The following is a 19,305-nucleotide window of genomic DNA, read 5'->3' as shown; positions in this document are numbered from 1 at the left end:
TTTCCATATATTTCCCAAACACATATTCAATCTTCATCTGGTGGTATATTTACAATAATATTTATGAAAGTATGGATATTTTAATCCTTTTTTTTTTAATATTACACTGAATATATACATTTTTTCAAACATTTTAATAAAAATATAAATTAATAGTGATAGACCAGTGTTAAACTCCATTTAAATTTCATAATCTCACGTCAATGATGACACTCAGTCATTATGAATCATCTTGTTGAAAGATGCATTTAATAGAAAATCCAAGAAAACAGTAGGTATGGAATAGAAGATTAAAGACTGTGGGGAACTATGTAGTTGGGAAACCAAGCATCCAAAAAAGTAAAGCATCTGGAACTATTAAATCACAGATTTACTTTAAAATATAGTAAATACATTTTGGAATAATAATGCCTTTTTTTACTTTGAGCAATGTCATTATCTGTAAAGCTATTGAAGTGAAAAAATTAAAGTTCTCGTAAAGAAGGTATACTGGCATAAATACAAGCCAGAACTGATGCCAAGTGTTGTCCCTTTTTTTGTCCTATTTTTTCTTTAATAGTTATTTTTCCAGTTTACTCACATCACAAATCCCATTTTCAGGGTGCCAGCTACTTAGATCTGTTATCATCAATCCAAGAGCCATAAACTATATGTGGGGAATACAGTCCTGCCTATAGTGGACTTTCTTGTCCCAAACTGTGCTCCTGCTACTAGAACAGACTCCCCAGTGACAGGGTACACCTGTATTGAGTAACAGATGCAGAAAGATCTCGAATGTTTCTCTATTCCCCTAAACTTCCAGAACTACTGATGGCCATAGCAAACATATGATCCAATATGAAATTATTTTAAATCACTACTTTCAAGATCCAAATGCAAATACAATCCTTTATGATGCACAGACACATGGGTTCATATCCGTGAAATGCATTTCTGTATTCTGAAAATTCTGGTTTACTCTTTCTACCAGAATGAAGGACCTGATCATGCAGCAATGGCTCATCTAACTGGGTCTTGAAGAGTGAGACACAACTGAAATCATTTGTAGTTTGCAATCCCATGAAAAGGAGGCTGGAAAACTTGTGACTGACTCACAAATGGACAATGGCAATCCATTATGCTTAGCTCATGTATATAATCTCTTCATTGCAATATTTTTGGTTAAAACAGAAACGGTGATGGATTTGGTACCATCAGGGAGTGCTCCCTGGGGATCACAGTTGTTGGTGCATTCCAGAAATGGCTAGCCTGGAGCCACAATGACACATATCAAAAACTAGGACTGGCGCCTCCAAAATGTAGACCTAATGAGATAAACACAACAGAGCCCATAAAACTGGTTGCAACTGTATCCAAAGTAAGCTGATATTGTTTTGTTTGCAGTATGTCTAAAGATAAGAACCTCAACTGCCTAAGGAAGATTTAAGAGAATACAAACAAGGAGATAAAGATCTCAGTCAAGTAATATTTCTAGTCTATATTAGAATTAGAAAGAGTGAAATGGAACTGCCCTGAAGGCAGTAAAAATGAGATCTTTAGATATCAACAGATGTTAGAACATGTAATGGCTTTTTTATGATGCATTCTTTAGCACACATTAAATACCTCTACATAGAATTCAATTTAAACAGTGGAAAACTGAATATGCCAAAGCATGGGGTAATTACCTTGATGTAGCCAAGCGTCATTATTCTGCCCGTAATAACATTGAAATCAATGCCAATATAAGAAAAAAGTTAGTCAAAACTTAGTTGAGGCTCTTTTTATTTAGTAAAACCAGATTCAAACTATATTTTTATTTCTCAACAGCTGACAAGAATTTGCAGCTTACTATTCTATATCCAAGGCAAAAGTGATAGAGCCTAATAATAACCTGGGATGAAACAGTAACAGATAACAACAGGATGTGTGATATGTAAATTACAAGGATGACTGGAATTAAGATGTATTCTCCAACTAGCACTCAGGTTTTGTTTTGAGAGATAGTGTGACAACACCTTTATGTGTAACCAGTGCAGAAATAGAAGTTATTTGGAAGTGATAAAGTAAATTCCTGCAAATGAAAAAGTAATACAGGTAGTCTTTGGCCTAGATAAGACATAGGATGATAATTGGTTTAGGATTTTAAAAGTGAAAAATAGAGATACTCCCAGAATATATTTCAGGTGACAGGAACACTGTACTACATCATTAATACAACATCAGAAAAGATAGCTTGAATTAGAAGGCAACTTCCACTTCTCTGCACTCTTGTAATTTATCTTTTGTCAATCAGGCCAAAACCCATTAAAATGCTGCCAATCTGGGAGATGACAAATATCTCTTCATTTTTAATTTTCTCCCTAACCCAGGCAACAAAGAACTCAGTAGCAGAGATGAAAATAAAACCTGGATGATCAAATAAAAACTAGTTATGAGACACCACAGCTATGTCATGAGCTGTCTAGGAAAACAGATTTGTAATATGACCTTTAAATTGAAAAAAAAAAAAAAAAAAAAAAGGAAAAAGGGTACAGGTAAGACATCTTAATTATTGAGGTTTTTATGGGTTTACTATTTTTTAGACTTTTTTTTTTAGAACTTTCGTAAGTTCTCTGCTAGAAAAGGAATTGCCCAATAATGCAAATGAGGAAAAAGACTAGAGGTTTGGTAGAAGCAAGAGGATGGGGAAAAGGCTGAATGTTGTAAGGTTCTGTCACTGGGTAGGAAAAGAGAAGCTTCATAGACCTGAAGCAACTCATGAGATTCAAAAATTTATCTGTCAGTGAAAAAGGCTTTCAGGATTGAAACCCCCAGGATCAGATCCATTCAGTGTCCAGGAGAAACTGTTCTTTATACAGCATTTTAGCAGAATTTTGTCTTTAGGAGACTGAGTTACAAATGGGCCTTTAGTCCCACTAGTTTTTGAGGAAAATCTGCATTGTTCCTGAAAAAGCAAGAAGGTGAAGCCCTTAAAGCTGAGGTTCCCACAGTACAAAGATTTTTGCATTCACTAAGTGGCATTCACTTGCAACTCAATTGCATTTATATGAGATAAAAGTATATTAAAAGGTAGGAAGGAATATGATTGCTTCATGTAGATCTAAACCTAATCAGGTTAAATATGTATTGTTCTGAGCAGACAAAAAATCCTTTCTGCTGGCCTGTATTCTGAAAAAATCAAAGTAGTAATATTTACATTTTCCATTATAATTTCTATTGCAATAGAAATGACAGAATCTATTAAGTATGTTATACTTCTTATTCCACTACAGAAATAGACCCTGAATCCAGAAACAGAAGGAAATTTCAGAACTTCATTTCAGGGTATAATGTTTTTTTAAAGCAAAATTTTTTTCCTGTAAAAATGTTACAGGTGAATTATCTCTATCTCATCCCTGAAAAGATCAGTTACAGAAGCCTTATTGATCTATGAGTTTTTTTCGTATTTATCTTTTGCTTGGAGATTATGTCATCCTGATGTTCTTTATTTAATTAATGATTGTGTTACCATGACAAGTGTTACTGCAAATTTCTAAAATTGAAAGAGGAACACTCAGCCAAGGTTTCAACTCTGAAATACCAGCTGGCCATAACTGGGTAACACCACTTCAGGTTTTTCAGAGAAGCATCAAGTAAACCTGATGAACACTGAGTCAATACAACCTGCTTCCCCACTGGTCAGAACTGACTGGTGTTAGGTACTTTTTGTACAAGAATGGTGTGATACCAAAATCCTCAAGCATCCATGACATTTAATTTACAGCTACATAACTTAATATTTCTTGTTGATGCTATGAGTTCTATGTTTAAGAAGTGAACAGCCCCTGCTGGCTATCTGTACATGTCAACCAATTCTACTGTGTAACAGGTAAACCACCAAAGGAAGAAAAAGGACCTTCTGATTAGTCTAGAAAACATCAGAAACACTGAGCTGGGTGTGTTGTCATAGGAACAGCAAGAGACCTAAATCTCTGTCTGTGGTTCTAAATGGGCAAAATACAAATCTGTATTTTACATTAAAACTAAGAGGAAGAGTTAAAAAACAGTAAAAAATAACATAGGGTTCAAAATTAAGACCTTTGTTAAGAATTGTCAGAACTGATGTGGATAGAGTTCTTAAATTCACAAGTTTTTAAAACATTTGCAACTGTAGCCTGAAATCCTATTTTATGCACTTCCTATTTTCCTTCTATCATTCAATGCTAGGAGCAGCAAAGTGTAGATATAATCAGTTGTGCATTCATTTCTGGGTTTTGAAGGTGAATTTTCTGCAGAGATCAACAATGCTTCAGCCTACCCCACAGCCTTCTGCACTGCCCTTTGTCTCTGCTCTGTCTCTAGCACTTGCCCTCATGGAGCAGGTTTGCTTTCCTCCTCCCACAATCCCACCCTGAGTCTTCTCTGCTTTAAGTCTGGTCAGCTCTCAGCCTCGCACTGTTTTATACCACACTTCACCATTTATGCTCATTTACTTCCCGACTCTTCCCCTTGCAATTTTTTTCTCCCTTTTACACTCAAATCTGTCCTTTACTCCTTTATCACCTTTTCTATCACATCCATCCTCTTATTCTTCATGCTCGGTAGCTACCAACAGCAGATGTAATGGTTAACGAAGACAGACTCCTACCAAGCCTTTTCAGCTCTTTTCCTCCCCAGCTTAGATGTTAAGAGGTCAGATGAAGAACTTGAAGGAAAAGGAACAAAAAGGCCTGGAAATACCGTGCAAGTCTTCTACATTCCTATCAGCACTTATAAAATTATATTTTCTTGTAATTTAGATAAGTTATAAAAAGATCTTTGTATGAATAACAAATAAAAATTGTATTTTCATAATGTGACTAAAGTTGGGAAAGTCACACTATTGCTAATAAAACACTGTTTATTTTTGAGTTAAAAAAAACTTTTTAAATGTAAATGTAAGTTTTAAAAGTGAACTATTTTTTGTTTTTTCAGACTTGAATATAAGAACACTTATCTCTTAACCCGCTCCTCAGAAATGTCAATTATTTTAATCTGAACTATTCCTTGAAATGTTCTGCAAATTTTAGAAATGCCCTCTTCAAAATGACTGCTTGAATTGATTAAACTGTCAAAAAGTTGTAAGGAAATGAGAACAGGTATCCATAGAGAGTATCAGAAAAATTCAGATATAAACTTTAAACAATTCATATACACCTTGATATATTAGAAATGGTCAGATAACAAACAAGTATCAACCCGGGAGTTACTTTCCTGTTATATTAGTTAGAAATATGATCAACAGCAAATAATAAATGTTGTCCAAAATTTTTGCATGTTAAGAATTTATTAAAACTGACAGTTTTCCATGAGCCAAGAGAGGAAAGAAAACAACTCTGTGGTATTTTAATTTTGTCTATATAAACTTTTCATGAAGGCAGTGCAACACTTGAGAATTTATTAAGAACAAAGAAGGTAGACTGCAATGGTATATTTCAAATCTGAGCAAAGTTCATTTGTTTTACATAGTTCATAAAGTTTCATTCAATTAACTAAACAGACTGCCTCTTACACTGACAACAGAAAACTAGAATATGCTTGTGTTGACATAGATTGAAATGGTAAAGTATTACTAAATCTTAGTCTTTGGAGTTAGGAAGAAGTCTTGTCATCTTTGCTATTCAATATTGGTAATTTTCCTGTTGGTTCTTTCTCTGGGATTACTGCTGCATATCTGACCAATACTTTGTTGGGTTCCTGTCCCCAGCTCCTGCTTAGCCCTAGACTTTCCATCTATCTGGGAAGAATAAAACAGGCTATGCTTAAATGGTTTGGAAGGGCAGATTATCCCCTGCTTCTGCTGAGGGCCAGAGAACTTCCTCTTTATGCCTTAAGCAGAATTATCTGTTTCTGAGTGCAGCCTCGCAGGCAGGGTAGGAAATTCAATGCTCTTAGCTGAGTTACCAGAGAATCCCATGCTCATTCCTCCCCTCCTCATTCGAAGAGGAGCACTAATTGATGTCCCACATGCTGGAAGTAACCAGGCTGTTACCAAAAGCGCTGAAATTTTTCAGCAGCTTTCAGAAAGATTAGAAGTGTTAAGGAAAAGTCACGTAACAATGTGGTCATTCGGAAGGTAGCACGTCTCACTTCAAACTACATAAATGATTACCAACACATGCACGTCATCTACTCTCTATTATGGTTCATTTAGCTAATGAAATGCTTTGGCAGCTAGTCATAGATTTGCAAGACAGAACATACTAACAGAATATATATTATGGAATAATGGGACATTTTAGCACATAACAGATCAGCTGCATGTTGCATTTAACCCACGGGGGTTTCTTTTTGCTATAATCTTATCTTATTGAACAGCAGAGGGTTCTATAAATATCTAAATGTCATCACTGCTAATTCTCTTATTGACAACCATTTTGCTAAGAAACACCACAGGTATTTCTAAACTAATTTACAAAATAGCAAATGCCAGAGACACCATGTGGTATTCATAATGTACTGTTATGAAAGCAGAACAAATTTGATTTCTCTAGCAGATGAAAAGCTGGCGGTGATAAGCAATTCTTGAAAAAAAGAACCCAAAAAATGCTAGTTTAAGTCATGAAAGATTTAAAGAAATATAGCTACTATAAAATTAGCCTTTCTGGTGCCAAAAACCATTAAAAAAATAAATAGATGCAATCACATGAAAAACAGAGCTTCCTGTTCTGTTTTCTACTTTCCAAACCCTCACTGTACCTGTGAAAATGAGCACAGGAAGAGAGAGGGTTCTTCAGGAACAAGAAGTAGGTTTAAATCAGAGTTATTCCATGAGAGCATGGTAGCTGGCCTCCATATGAGGAATGAGTTACAGTCTGCAGCTGAACCTCTGCAGCACTTCAACTCCCCTTCCAAAGTTTTACACCTTTTTAGGAGGCTTTTACCAGATCTGAGAGTCCTGGAGTGAGGATCTGTGTTGACAAGCTAATATAAAGACTTCAGATAGTGGAGACAGTGGCTCTTGGGAGTGGCGTTCTGGATCGAAAACTTAATATAGGTGTTGTGAATCTCCCTATGGATGAAACTACAATTGCTCTGACATGTGCCATTATCCTATATTTATCTGAATCTGTCCCCAATAAGTCTCAACAACATTTAAAGCAAGATCAATGCTGATTTCTGAAGAGGTAGAGCATGAATTTATATTTAAGACATTCTCAGCCCAGAATTTGAAGGTGCAGAGCCATGAAGCCAAAGAAAGCATTATAAATATAATCTGCCTGTAAATATACTATTATTTTTTTATTATATACAAAATCATTGAAATAATTTTCAATAAGGTATTTTGCCATCTAAGGAGAAATAAGTTATTTTGAAATTGTTTTTGTGTTGAATTTGTGTTGCCTTGTAATGAGATGCAGGGTCTCATGTGGCCTGTCCTTTATCATCCAAACTCATCGCATGGGAACTCAAAAGATCTTGGATAAAGTCCAGGCTAAAGCTAGTGAAATCCACGGGGCATATTTTTATTAAAGTTCAGATTTTCCGAATGAAGTCCACACTAATTTTTCCTTGGTTGGAGTCTAAATCCTTGAGGGAATACATGAGTTAAGAAAACATACTCAGTCTTATGAATCCAGGACATATTAGAAAGTTTATTATCTATAAATGAAAAAAAAAAGTAAACCAATTGTTTTAAAAAAATATAAACCAAGGGTAGATGTATTTTGTTGACAGAGGTTACAGTTCAGTGCAACAGTTCAAATGAATGAAGATACAATATTTAAATAGAAATAATCAGAAAATCACAGACCAATATGTGACCTTAGAAAATACCAGTGCCACTGTTGCCCCGCAAAGTAGTTGTTACTGGGAGAAGATTCTGGACACTGTATTTCCAGAGTGACCATATTTATGTTACAGTACATACAGTGGTATAAAGCCAATTTCTGGAAAAAAAACTTCAGGTGTCACACACTGAATTATCCCTTCCAGTTAAGATGCAATATTAAAAAACAATTGTTTTTTATTTTATTGTATTGTATTGCAATGTATTATTCTCATAGTCAATGTATTACTTTTTAAAATAAATATCTTCTGCCACCTTTATTTAAGAATACCATCTTTATTTCACATATCAAAACTCGTTATATGCTAGTATTGTCATCTCAAATAAAAACGCTTCTATGATATCTTAGTCTGTTAGTTCATGTTTCATTTCACTTGAAAGGTAATTAATTATTATTTTGAATAAAATTTTTGTTTCAGTTTGTTTCGCTCCAGAGAGAGAAAAACTAGGTACTGTTATGCAAAGATGCAAGTTTGAATACCTAGTAAGATCCCTGCATTCTCAAGTGGAATAAATAGATTGTTCTCTCTGTAGGTTGCTGATAAGAGAAAATGAAATCTAAAACCACATTTAGATTTCAAAATACTTTGAAATTTAAAGAACTAGCTACCAATTTAAAGTATTTTGTCCCAGGCAGTTCTGTGGAGTGAATAGAGCTGTACCCCTGCTCCAAGTTAATACCATGAAAGAAAATTAAAAATGGGAGTGGTCCAGCCTTTCAAACAAATTCTAAAATATTTACCAGGCAACTCTTTAAATTCTACTGATTCTTGTACCAAGTAGTAATAATGTAATTTTGAGTAGCATTTAAAATTTCAAAGGTTAAAAAAGATCAGAGAAACTTTGTTTTTCCTCCAGAAATGAGTACATATCTGATTTAGCATAAGTTCCAGGAAGTGGAAGAAAACATCTAAGGAGCCGTATTAATATACAAATAGGAGTGTTTGAAGGACAGTGTAACAATATGGAAATGGAAAATTTTTGGATGCCAGACACAAAGCTTGAAAATATACTCTGTGCTAGAAGCTGATCAAGAGATTGCATGTGAGGCAAAAATACATTAAAATTAATTCTGCACATAGAGAGCCATGTGAAAATCACTTTAGAGAAATAAAATGCATCTGTTGGTAGAGAGGGAGACTTTGTATCTATATTCCTCATAGTATCTTCTCTATCTCATTCACTAGATAAAGAGTGTTCCACTATTTTAGGTCTGTCCTGACATAGCTGTCATCCAGTTCTAAGAAATATAAAATTTTACCTTTTACCATTTTACCCTGAAAGAAAGAAATACATTCCTATTGTACTTCTGACAAAGTTAACAAAAGTTAACCAAATTTTGGCTGCCTTGGTGAACTATACTTCTTATGTTATGTGCTTGATCATTTGTTTTAGAAAGATTGGTTTATTGGGGTTTTTTTTCTTTTTTTTTGTCATAACAATATGGTTCTGTCTTTACAAATCAAAGAATATTATTGTGTGGGATTTTGAAATCAGTTAGAGGGAAAATAGAACAAGATCTTAGGAAGCCAACACACCTTCTTCATACCTTTAAAATATCAAACAGGTTTTGAAAAATTCTCAGTAAATTTGAGTTATATTTTGTACATAGAAACATCAAAGAAATGCAACAGTGGAATCGCTTATTATGTGGCTATGGCCTTGAGCATCCTAATTTACCTTTGAAGTTAGACAAGTTTGGACTAGATGATCCATAATATCTCTTTTCCCTCTTTGAACTCTTTTTTTCCTATGAACAGAAGCAGCAAAGAATATAACCAGAGATGGAAGACAACTTTCACATTTACAACATCTGAAGCCATTTTAATCTAAAAGTGTCCTTGTCATTGCATAGGTGACTTAATAGAGTGAGGTTACTTTTTTCAGATGGAACAGAATATTTGGTATTGTTATTTTATTTATATGTTGGGATAGGTTAAGGGGTGATTAGGATGGTCTTAGGCTGACAGCTGAACTTGATGATTCTGTGACATTTTAAAGAAAATTCGAACTTTTTAAATGGGTAACACAGATCTTAAATGCCATAGTCTCTAAAGCTTTCAGCCGTGTCCCTACAGGAAATAATGTTTAATTGTAAGGAATTTCTGTAAGCATGTAGGAAGAACACACCCCAAAACCCAAGTGAAATTATGTATCTCACTGAGATACATATTGTTCTTACACCTCATCTTAAAGCTAAAGACAAGCTCAAAGTAACTTAACTAAGATATATTTAACTGAAATGAGAATTTAATGCAAAAAATCTAGGCTTCTGAGATTATAGTCATTTGAGAGTTTGGAGGGGGCAGGGATGTTTGCTTTGTTTTAAATACCTAAGAAATATCTTCGTCTATGTCCTGATTCCACATATACACAAACATATTTACAGCTGTAGAAAACTCACTGGCAAGTGAAGCTTGTTCAATTGTATCACACGCAGTCAATGTTATTCCAAACCCACAAAATAGTTTTCCCTCTCTACACAGGGTGACATGACCTACATTCTCCCAAGACATTAGTCCTTCTGATGCTGAGCACCTCAGAATAGCCACAAGCCTTAAGCAGAGCAGTGACACCTCATTTTGTGCACAAACCTGTGTGCGTCTCATCTCCTTTTGCATTTGTGTACTTTAAACCTTACTTTGTACACTTTAAACCTTACTTTGTACATTCTAAACCACTTCTAGCTTTTCTTGATTAGCGTTGATCAGAAAAGAGCATTACCTCCTGTGTGACTAACTTTTAATTTAGAAACATAAAATTAGTTGGGCATGCTCACCTTCTGGAAGCTTCCAAAGGCATTCACATCTAGTAACTACTTAGGAAATTTCAGCATTATTTTGGATATAACACTGGATCCTTGAAATTCACGATGACATCTCTTTACTTGAGCTATGTAGACTAGATTTCCATTATAAATGCCTGAATCACATTTTAGAAAATCTCTTTTTGTTCCATTTGGCATACAGGTGATAAAGAGAGATCAGCTCTGTAACTCTGTTTCCTGTAAATTTGATAGTGGGCTTGTTCCTTCATTATCTTCAGCGTTTGTAATCACGATCTCAGATTAATAAGAAACAGTGTCCCCTCATAGACTATCAATGGTAGGGCCAGAGTGTGGGATCCCTTCTATTCTGAAAATGCAAGGTCTGAAAAATCAGTGGGAAAAATTTCAGCTATACTTTCTGAGACAGAAATTTGCTCAACACAGCACACAATGTCTGTAAACACATGTGCAGCTCCAAACAACTGCAAAAAAACCTTCCCTGAGGAATTAAACTTCTTGAGATTCAGCATTATGGGATTTAGTATGTTCCGTGAGCACTGGCTGCTGAACTTCACATTCTGATCCTATGTCCTTCAAAACAGTTAAATCTTCTCATCTAAATATAATCATTTTATTCAGTGAATAAAAATTGAACAGGTGGCAAAATCCTTTGTGCAATATCAGCACAGATGAATAACACATCAGAATGCTTGGTTGTTAATGGCCACCAGATGTCCAGCGAAAGAAAAAAGCCAAAGACAAAAAATTATCAGCTCTGTAGTACTGAAGTCCTGTAAGAAAAACTTACTGTTGTATCTGATAATACTAGCATCAATTTAAAAGAAAAGACAAAAAATAAATGAAGAAAAAAAAAAAAGTAGAAGTGTAATATCTAATAGGATCACAACAGTTGTTCAGTCTCATGGATTTTTGAATTAGAGGTAAACAGAATATTCCAGTGCTGTAGGAAGCATTGATACTTATGTGTTTCACTCATAATCAGAAGCAAATAATTTGAAGTCAATCTGATGGGAAGGAGCCATTGAAAGGTAAAGAATTCACTCTTATTTTCTGTTCTTTCTGAACATCTGAGTCACATATGAAATAATCAACAAATATTTATATTAAAAAAAAAGTTTAAAATGTGATTTTTTAAAATTACATCAGACAGAAATACTCTAAAACAACTGGTGATATTTATATATAACATCCAGATTTCATGGTAACATCCCAAAAGTGTGTATAGGACATGCTGAAATGCTGTGACACAGAACATGATTCAGATAAAAGCTTTTCTTTTTATTTTCCCACACAGATATAGGAAAAAAAAAATAAAAATCTAATGTCTAATGTATTCAGGTTTCTTCCAGATGTCTAATTATCTAGCTATTAATAACTAAAATGGTCTCTAGAAACTGATACTATGAAGCTGGGAATTTGACTTTATCTACAGAATTCCAAATTAAATAGCTAGGATGCTATAACAGGGATGTCCTAATAGGCTGAAAGCACTGATTTTTCTTTACTGTTTTCTATTCTTTTTTTTCCCCAAGTAAAGATCTGAAAGGCTCTAAAGCAAAACCAAAAGTCAGTGTGCTACTCTACTTGCTATATAACATTAATACCTACACTTACACGTAAATCAGATAGAGGCAGCACTTCAATAGCATCCTCTGAGGAGCTCCTCTCCTTAATTATATGTATTTGTAACCACTGATGTGAAGCTGAATGGGTTCAGCTGTGTGGACTCTGTGTGTTTTTTCCCTGAAAAGGCAGGGCTAGGGAACATTTGGCTCTATGTAGCAGTCTGTAAAACAGTTAGCTCTTTCTAAAAAACAGTATGATATCATCCGAATTCCACTGGATGCTTTCCCTGAACCAATAATTAAGTAGACCATCTTTACCAACAGATACTTCAAATTCCTTTTTTTAAAAAATATTTTGTGTTTGCTCAAGAATTCAGAATCAAAAAGGATTAAAAAGGTTTAATATGGCATAGTTTCCAGATGACCAGTAGGTTGACAAATCTCTTCATTTCTCTCCCCTTCTGCAAGAAAGATTTTGTTTCAGTAGCTCCCAGAGTTTAACTAAAGGAGTGATAACTCAAAAGATCCAAAATTTTAAATACAGTTTATTCTTTTTATTAATACATGCTTTTATATTCTGAAAGATTACCCCAGCTGCAAGAAACAGGAGAAAAATCCACTGTTAAAAATTACTTTGCAACAAGAAGCAATAAAATAAGAGCTTTCTTCCTGAGTTTTCTTGAATGCAGTTCAGTCCTCAAGCATCTAAAAAAGTACTTTTAAATCAATAAAGAAATCTTTCATACTCATAAAATCAGGTTACAAACCTCCCAAGAGTTCAATAGCATTAATTCCACACTCATTTTTAGTATGTTCATACCATAATACCCAATATATACAAGTAATGCAAAAATGGAGTGTATTTTTAGGCTTTCTAAAAGTCATCTTCTCCTGTTTCTAATTTATGTATTCTAATTTAGAATTACATGTATGGAAATGATTTTCAAAAAGGTATTTCTAGATATGTGATTGGTAATAGGTCACAATTTAAACTATAAAAGGGTTTGTTTTTTTTTTAAATACACATCCAAGTAACATGGAAAGAAGACTATGAGAATGGAGATAAAATTCAGACCTTACTTTCATAGCAATGTCACTGCGGTAATAAAGGAATTTTAAGCTCTTTGTTATGCTCAGATTTCTCTGCTGTTTGCAAGTATAAAGGACTATTTAAGCAAACTCTGCTATCAAAAATAAATGGTGTATCTTCCACAGTGGGTGAGTGCTGAAGTACCATAATGATACTTGGCTAAATAGTGCTGTCCTTAAGAACATAATTAAATTAAATGTGAATAGAGTAGTTAAATGGTTAGATGAGGTATGAAGATAAATCAGGTTAAAATTAACAGATACAATTCTGCCTTTCCGAAGACACTTAGCTGACACCAAGGACCTGAGCATCCCTTGTTTTGAATTGTTCTTTACTGCCTCTTCTGCCTGATGTTAGTGAAAAGAAAGACCTTTCTTTAAAGACATAATTTAAAAAGTACGCAGTGGGACTAAACAGACTGTCTAGAATGGAAAAATCACAATGACTGCAACGATATCTCATATTCAGAGGCAAGATAAATTGTCAACAGCAATGAGAAAGAAGAAAGAGGTGACACACAAAGATAGCAGGATTTTTGTCTTCCCTGATCCAAGTCCAATCATGCAAGTGTGGAGGGGAAAACTGACAACCAAGAAAACAGGCAGACTAGAAATAAAGGAAATAATATTTTTTTAAGAAAAAATTAAAAAAAAAATCTATAGCAGTCAAAATACATCCAGCTTTCTCCAAAACAGCATGAATTACACACAATAAAGCCATTTTTCCTCTTGCCTTTGGAGATTCACTTGAAAGAGAATCTGGACACAGCTAAAGGTACCAACTGCCTAAATTCAAGCAAGTTTTAAAAGAATTCACTTGTCAGTCTTCCTTCTCTGTCCTTTCATATCTATTTAAAAATCTTTCATGTAAGAACCTTTTCTTTGTGAACAGTTTGACTTTGACACTACAAGGATTTAATTTTTTGACTTCAAAGGAGTTCACATGCTGACTTGCAATGTAAAGGCTAGTTTTATCCATAAACTACTAATTTATCTTATCCACTGAACTCTGAGGATTTATACTTCTTTGTCTTTTGCTATACAAACAGCTGTTTTTGAAATGGAGCATGACCTGCTTTAGTTTAATCTAATTGGGTGCATTTTCATTTACTGTAGACTAATTTAAAGGGACTTCAAGGGTCCAGTTCTCAGCTGCTTAATATCAGAGAGTTTTCAATGGAAATATGCAAATTTTAAAGATCTGTGTCTACACCCATATGTATAATAGAATTTATTTTTCACAACAGTTGGATTTTAAAGTAGTTATTTATTATACAAGTGTTTTTAAAATAGGACAGAGTTAAAATGAGTAAGATTTAAGTTGCAAAATATGTTATAAATTAGAAAGTATTTATCTCAACATTCATGTAGCTTTTTATAATTCAAACTTGAATAGCATTAACTTGTTCTTCAGTGTGTTTAGGGCTTATGTTAATTATTAGAACAAGCTTCTCTGTAAATAAAGCTTATGGGAAAGTGCTATAAGTAGTAATACACAGAGAAGTATTTCTTGTAAATAAACACAAAGTTGAAAAAGTACATTTTGTATTGTTTTATTCTCATTTTCCTTATCATAAATTTTTACGTATATGTTTATTTACCAAATTCCAAAATTCTGTAAAGAATGGGAAATGCAGTAATTAGTATGAATATCTATTTTGATGGTATAATTAAGCAAAACTGTAAAAAAAAATACACAGAAGAGCTGAATTCCCTTCTGATGGGTTTAAAGTGTAGGTTACCTTTGTACAAGGATCACAGAACCACAGAATATCCTGAGCTGGAAGAGACCCACAAGGATAAGCATGTCCAACTTCTAACTTCAAAAAGGGTAAAATAAAAGTTAAAACATATGTCTAAGAGCATCTCCCAATTGCTTCTTGAACACTCACAGGCTTGGGGCCATAACCACGCTCCAGGGGAATTTGTTCCACCCTCTCGGTAAAGAATATTTATCTAGTATCTAATTGGAATTACTAACTGCAAATTTAGGCCATTCCATCACGTGACCAGACAGTAGAGATCAGCACCCCATCATGAGGTAATTGTCAACAACAGTTCACCCCTCCTTCCCCTCCAAAGTGAAGAAACTCAGCATCCTCAACCACCCATACAATGTCCTCCACTCCTTTCACCATTGCTGCCCACATGGGGTCACCACATTATATTCTTATATCCTACTTAGATTGTGGAGCCCAAAACTGTACAGAATACTCCAGCTGAGGCCACAGCAGTGCTGTGGTTTAGCAGGACAGCCACTTCTTTTGAGCCATTCTCTGTATCTTCAGGGTACAGTTGGCCCTTCTGGCTACCAGGGAAGGCTCACACTTCATAATGAAATTCCCATCAAGCAAAATCTTCAGATCACTTTCTACAGGGCTGCATGCATGCCTCGTGTCCCTCAGTCTAAATTTATACCCATATAAGTATACTTACATACATATATATATAGAATTATATATATATTATATATTATATTATATTATTATATTATTAAATTATTATATTATTATAGATAATACATAATAGGTAATACATAATAGATACTTTATATATATACACATACTTATATATTACCAGAATTACACTGTCTCAGGTGCAGAATCCAGCATTTGTCCTTGTTTCACATGGTGACACTGTGAGGAAAAAGCTAATGCTGCTTTTAATTAAGGAGAAACCTGAGAGAATAGTATTTTCAATTACAGGTCATTCAAAACTATTATTACAAAGCAATTAAAGGCAAATTCTTTGAGTTCTTTCATACACTTATCAATGGAGAATATTTCTCCACTGAAACCAAAGCTGAGGATTGCATTATCATGTCAGCGAGACGACTTCCTCTCTCAGGGGAGAAACTTGTAGCAGATAAAAAATAGGTAATAAGACAGGATAGATGGCTGCCTAGAGTGGGAAACCTTCAGAAAATGTTAGACCCATTCCCCTTTTAATGCAATGAGTATTTTTCTAGGCAACAAACCCTTGTTACTCCTGTGGATATGTTAGGAACTTGGGGCATTCTCTGTCTGCATTTAACCATCCGACTTCCTGGCCACAAAATGGCTAAGCCAAAAGATGTTTCTAGTACTCTTGAGAGATACTTTTTAAAGGAGCTAGTTAATGAACCGTGATATGAAAAACAGTCTGAAAATTGCTGTGAGATAAAAATAAATAAAAAGCCTGACCAAACCAAACCAATCAACCAACTGAAAAAACCCCAAACATGAGAAGCTGAAAAATTCCTTGTGTTCTTGGCTAAAGCTCTTGCTTTCCCATTCTTTCTCAGGAAATTATTGCAATTTAGACAGCACCTATGTCCACAAATATGATAGGGGTTATTGGTCAGAGGAATTTGTTTGGTATCTAAAGGCAATAGGGTCTATAGGGGCTTAACCCCAAATGAATCTTTAGACTACAGCATAAGCAGTGCAAAAATAATAGCAGAAGAAGGAATTACTTTTTCACAGGGGTGAAAATGGCTTTTAGGTTTAACACCTTGCAACAAAACCCAAGTCAGTGAAGAAAGTATCAAATGGTAATATTCTGGCTACTGGAAACTGAAATGGCCCTTGGTCATGTGCAGCTTCTGTCAGCATTGAAATCCAACATGTGGTAGGCCAGATACAAGTGAAGATAAACAAGTTACTGCTTACATTTTCTTTAGGAAAAAATCTCTTTCTGGCAGTTCATTGTTTGATAAACTGAAAGAATAATCTGAAGCATAATGTAAGTGTTTGGAAGATCTTAATATGTCAAATATGACAGAAAGCCCTCAACAGAATGCTATTTTCATTTCTTGTTATTTTTCCCTTTTTGTTAAAGACAAAACAAGGCTCCATTTTACAACCATAAGGCGAAATTCACAATTTGGTTTCTTATGCTGTGTGTAACTATTGAGTTCATCTGTAATTTTAGAAAAAATTATGCACCTCTAAGATTAACCAAGCATTAGATTTTTAAAAACACTGAAGAAACTGAAGTGACTTGCATTTCTTCACTCTTTTAGGATGAACATTAGAGGGCTTCATACACCACTTTAAGATTCATAAACACCTAGTAATTTTTGCTTCAAATGTGTTTTTTGGCAGAAGAGATGAGCTTGTACCTTCATTTATAAAGCAGTTGAGAGGAGAGTTTGGTGTAAACAGTGCAGTACCCCACAAGGATTCTACTGAGCAGCACTATTCTCAACCCAAAGGCACTCAGACCCATATTATCATCCTCTGGTGACTGTCCTAGACTCCTGTTTATGGATGATTCTGCTTCTCTGTTCCATTCAAATTTTGCTGTACTGAAATAAAAATAAAAATAAAAAAATAAAAAATAAAAATAAACTGAAAAAGGATAAATATTGTATCAGAAGAAAGGAGCACAAGGTTCGCCAGTCTTTTTAATATCTAGCCTGGTTACACACAGGGTTAAGAACTAGATTCCCAGAGAGAACACCCATGTTAGCATGTAGTGCTGTATCAGGGTTATGGCAGTGAAGTGAAACCCTCCACTGACTCCCTTAGTCTCTTAGGTTCATCCCTGGAGCCATCCCTGGCACATGAGCTGGGCTCCTTTGGAGTCACTCTAAAGATCTGCTCCTGTTCTGCTGTGCTGCTTGCTAATGAAGACATAGCCAAATGCAACTCAAAAGCCAGATTAAATATTTATTTGGAGAATAGCTTTAATTCCAGCCTTTTAGGGAGGAAATCCCCTTAGAGATGGAAGGTGTGTGTTTGAACTACTCAAGATGAGGCAGTATTTAATCTGAATTCCTTTACAGCCTTACTCACTCTTACATTTCCCTTGTCAAAGGAAAGCAGCACTTCTTCAAAGGAAAGCAGTGGGGAGTACTGTGTTTCAGTAAAATTTAACTCTGCTGGTTTGCCCTGGTATCATCCTCCTCCCTCCACAACAGACACAGCAGAGCCAAAGCACTGCAGTACCAGGCCACATCAAAGCTCCTCACAGCCCAGCATCCTGTCCCCAACAGAAGCCCATAGGAAATGCCTTGGGAAGGGCATAATTATAGGACAGAAAGTAGTTCTTTACTCACTTGAAGCTATTTCATCCCTTTGATCATTATTACTGCCCTTTCCTGAACACTTTGAAAGTGTAATACTTTTCAGGAGATAAAAATACAAGAAAGGCACAGTTTAATATATTTCAGTGTTTTGAAATGAAGACATGGGGGTGTTTTTATCTTGATTCTTTTCCTAATAATTTTTAATCTCTTATCTGCTTCCGAGGGCTACTGGAAATGGAGTTTTACAAAAACTATTGATTACAATTCTAAGATCAGAGTCTCAAATGGCTGGTTAAACTGCATCACTGCACAGGTGAAGCTAGGTTTTGGGATTGGAGTTCTCTTTACATCATTTCACACTCATCTACATTGACTTTCTTCTGCCATTTTGTCCCCAGCTAACTCAGGTAGACCTTTCATTGGTTCTCACAGTCTTACTCTCACTTTGAATACTTTACATTGTTAGGATACCTTTTCACCTTTTTTGCCATATTTCCCAAATAATAGCTGAATATTCTGAAAAGCATAGGCTCAGTGCAAATCTCTCTCTTGGAAAACATGAACATATATTCCTATGCATTTATTCCTATTTCACAGGTTTGCATGCTATTATTCACACAGGTAAGAACCTTTACTTCCAATCCAAGATTCTCATGTTTGTAGCTGTTAGTAGCTCCCACCAAGACAACTTTACATTGCTTTACTTTCTTTATTAAGATTTATCCATTCTTAAGCTTTATGCACAGAAGGTTTAAATTTAAAATACTTTCAGGACTGGTTGTAGACACAGCTGAAGTAATGAACTGTGTTTGTCACCAGACCTAGCTCACTTTCACTAATGACAAAAAGCTCGAAGCACAGCAGGAGGTGGCTGCCATCACAGGCTGCTGAGGCAGTGCCAGAACAGAACAGAAACTGTGTCAGGATAGGAGCAATAGATCTGTCTCTCAGTGGCAGTATAATTCATGGCAGGGATACATTGCTCTGAGATTTCTTCTGATTCATCTCTTAGAGGTCCCGCAAACAGCTGGACTAGATGATCCTTGTAGGTTTCTTCCAACTG

Source organism: Parus major, chromosome 2 (genome assembly GCF_001522545.3).
Source record: "Parus major isolate Abel chromosome 2, Parus_major1.1, whole genome shotgun sequence".
NCBI lineage: Eukaryota > Metazoa > Chordata > Aves > Passeriformes > Paridae > Parus > Parus major.
Note: the sequence above shows the minus strand (reverse complement) of the source record.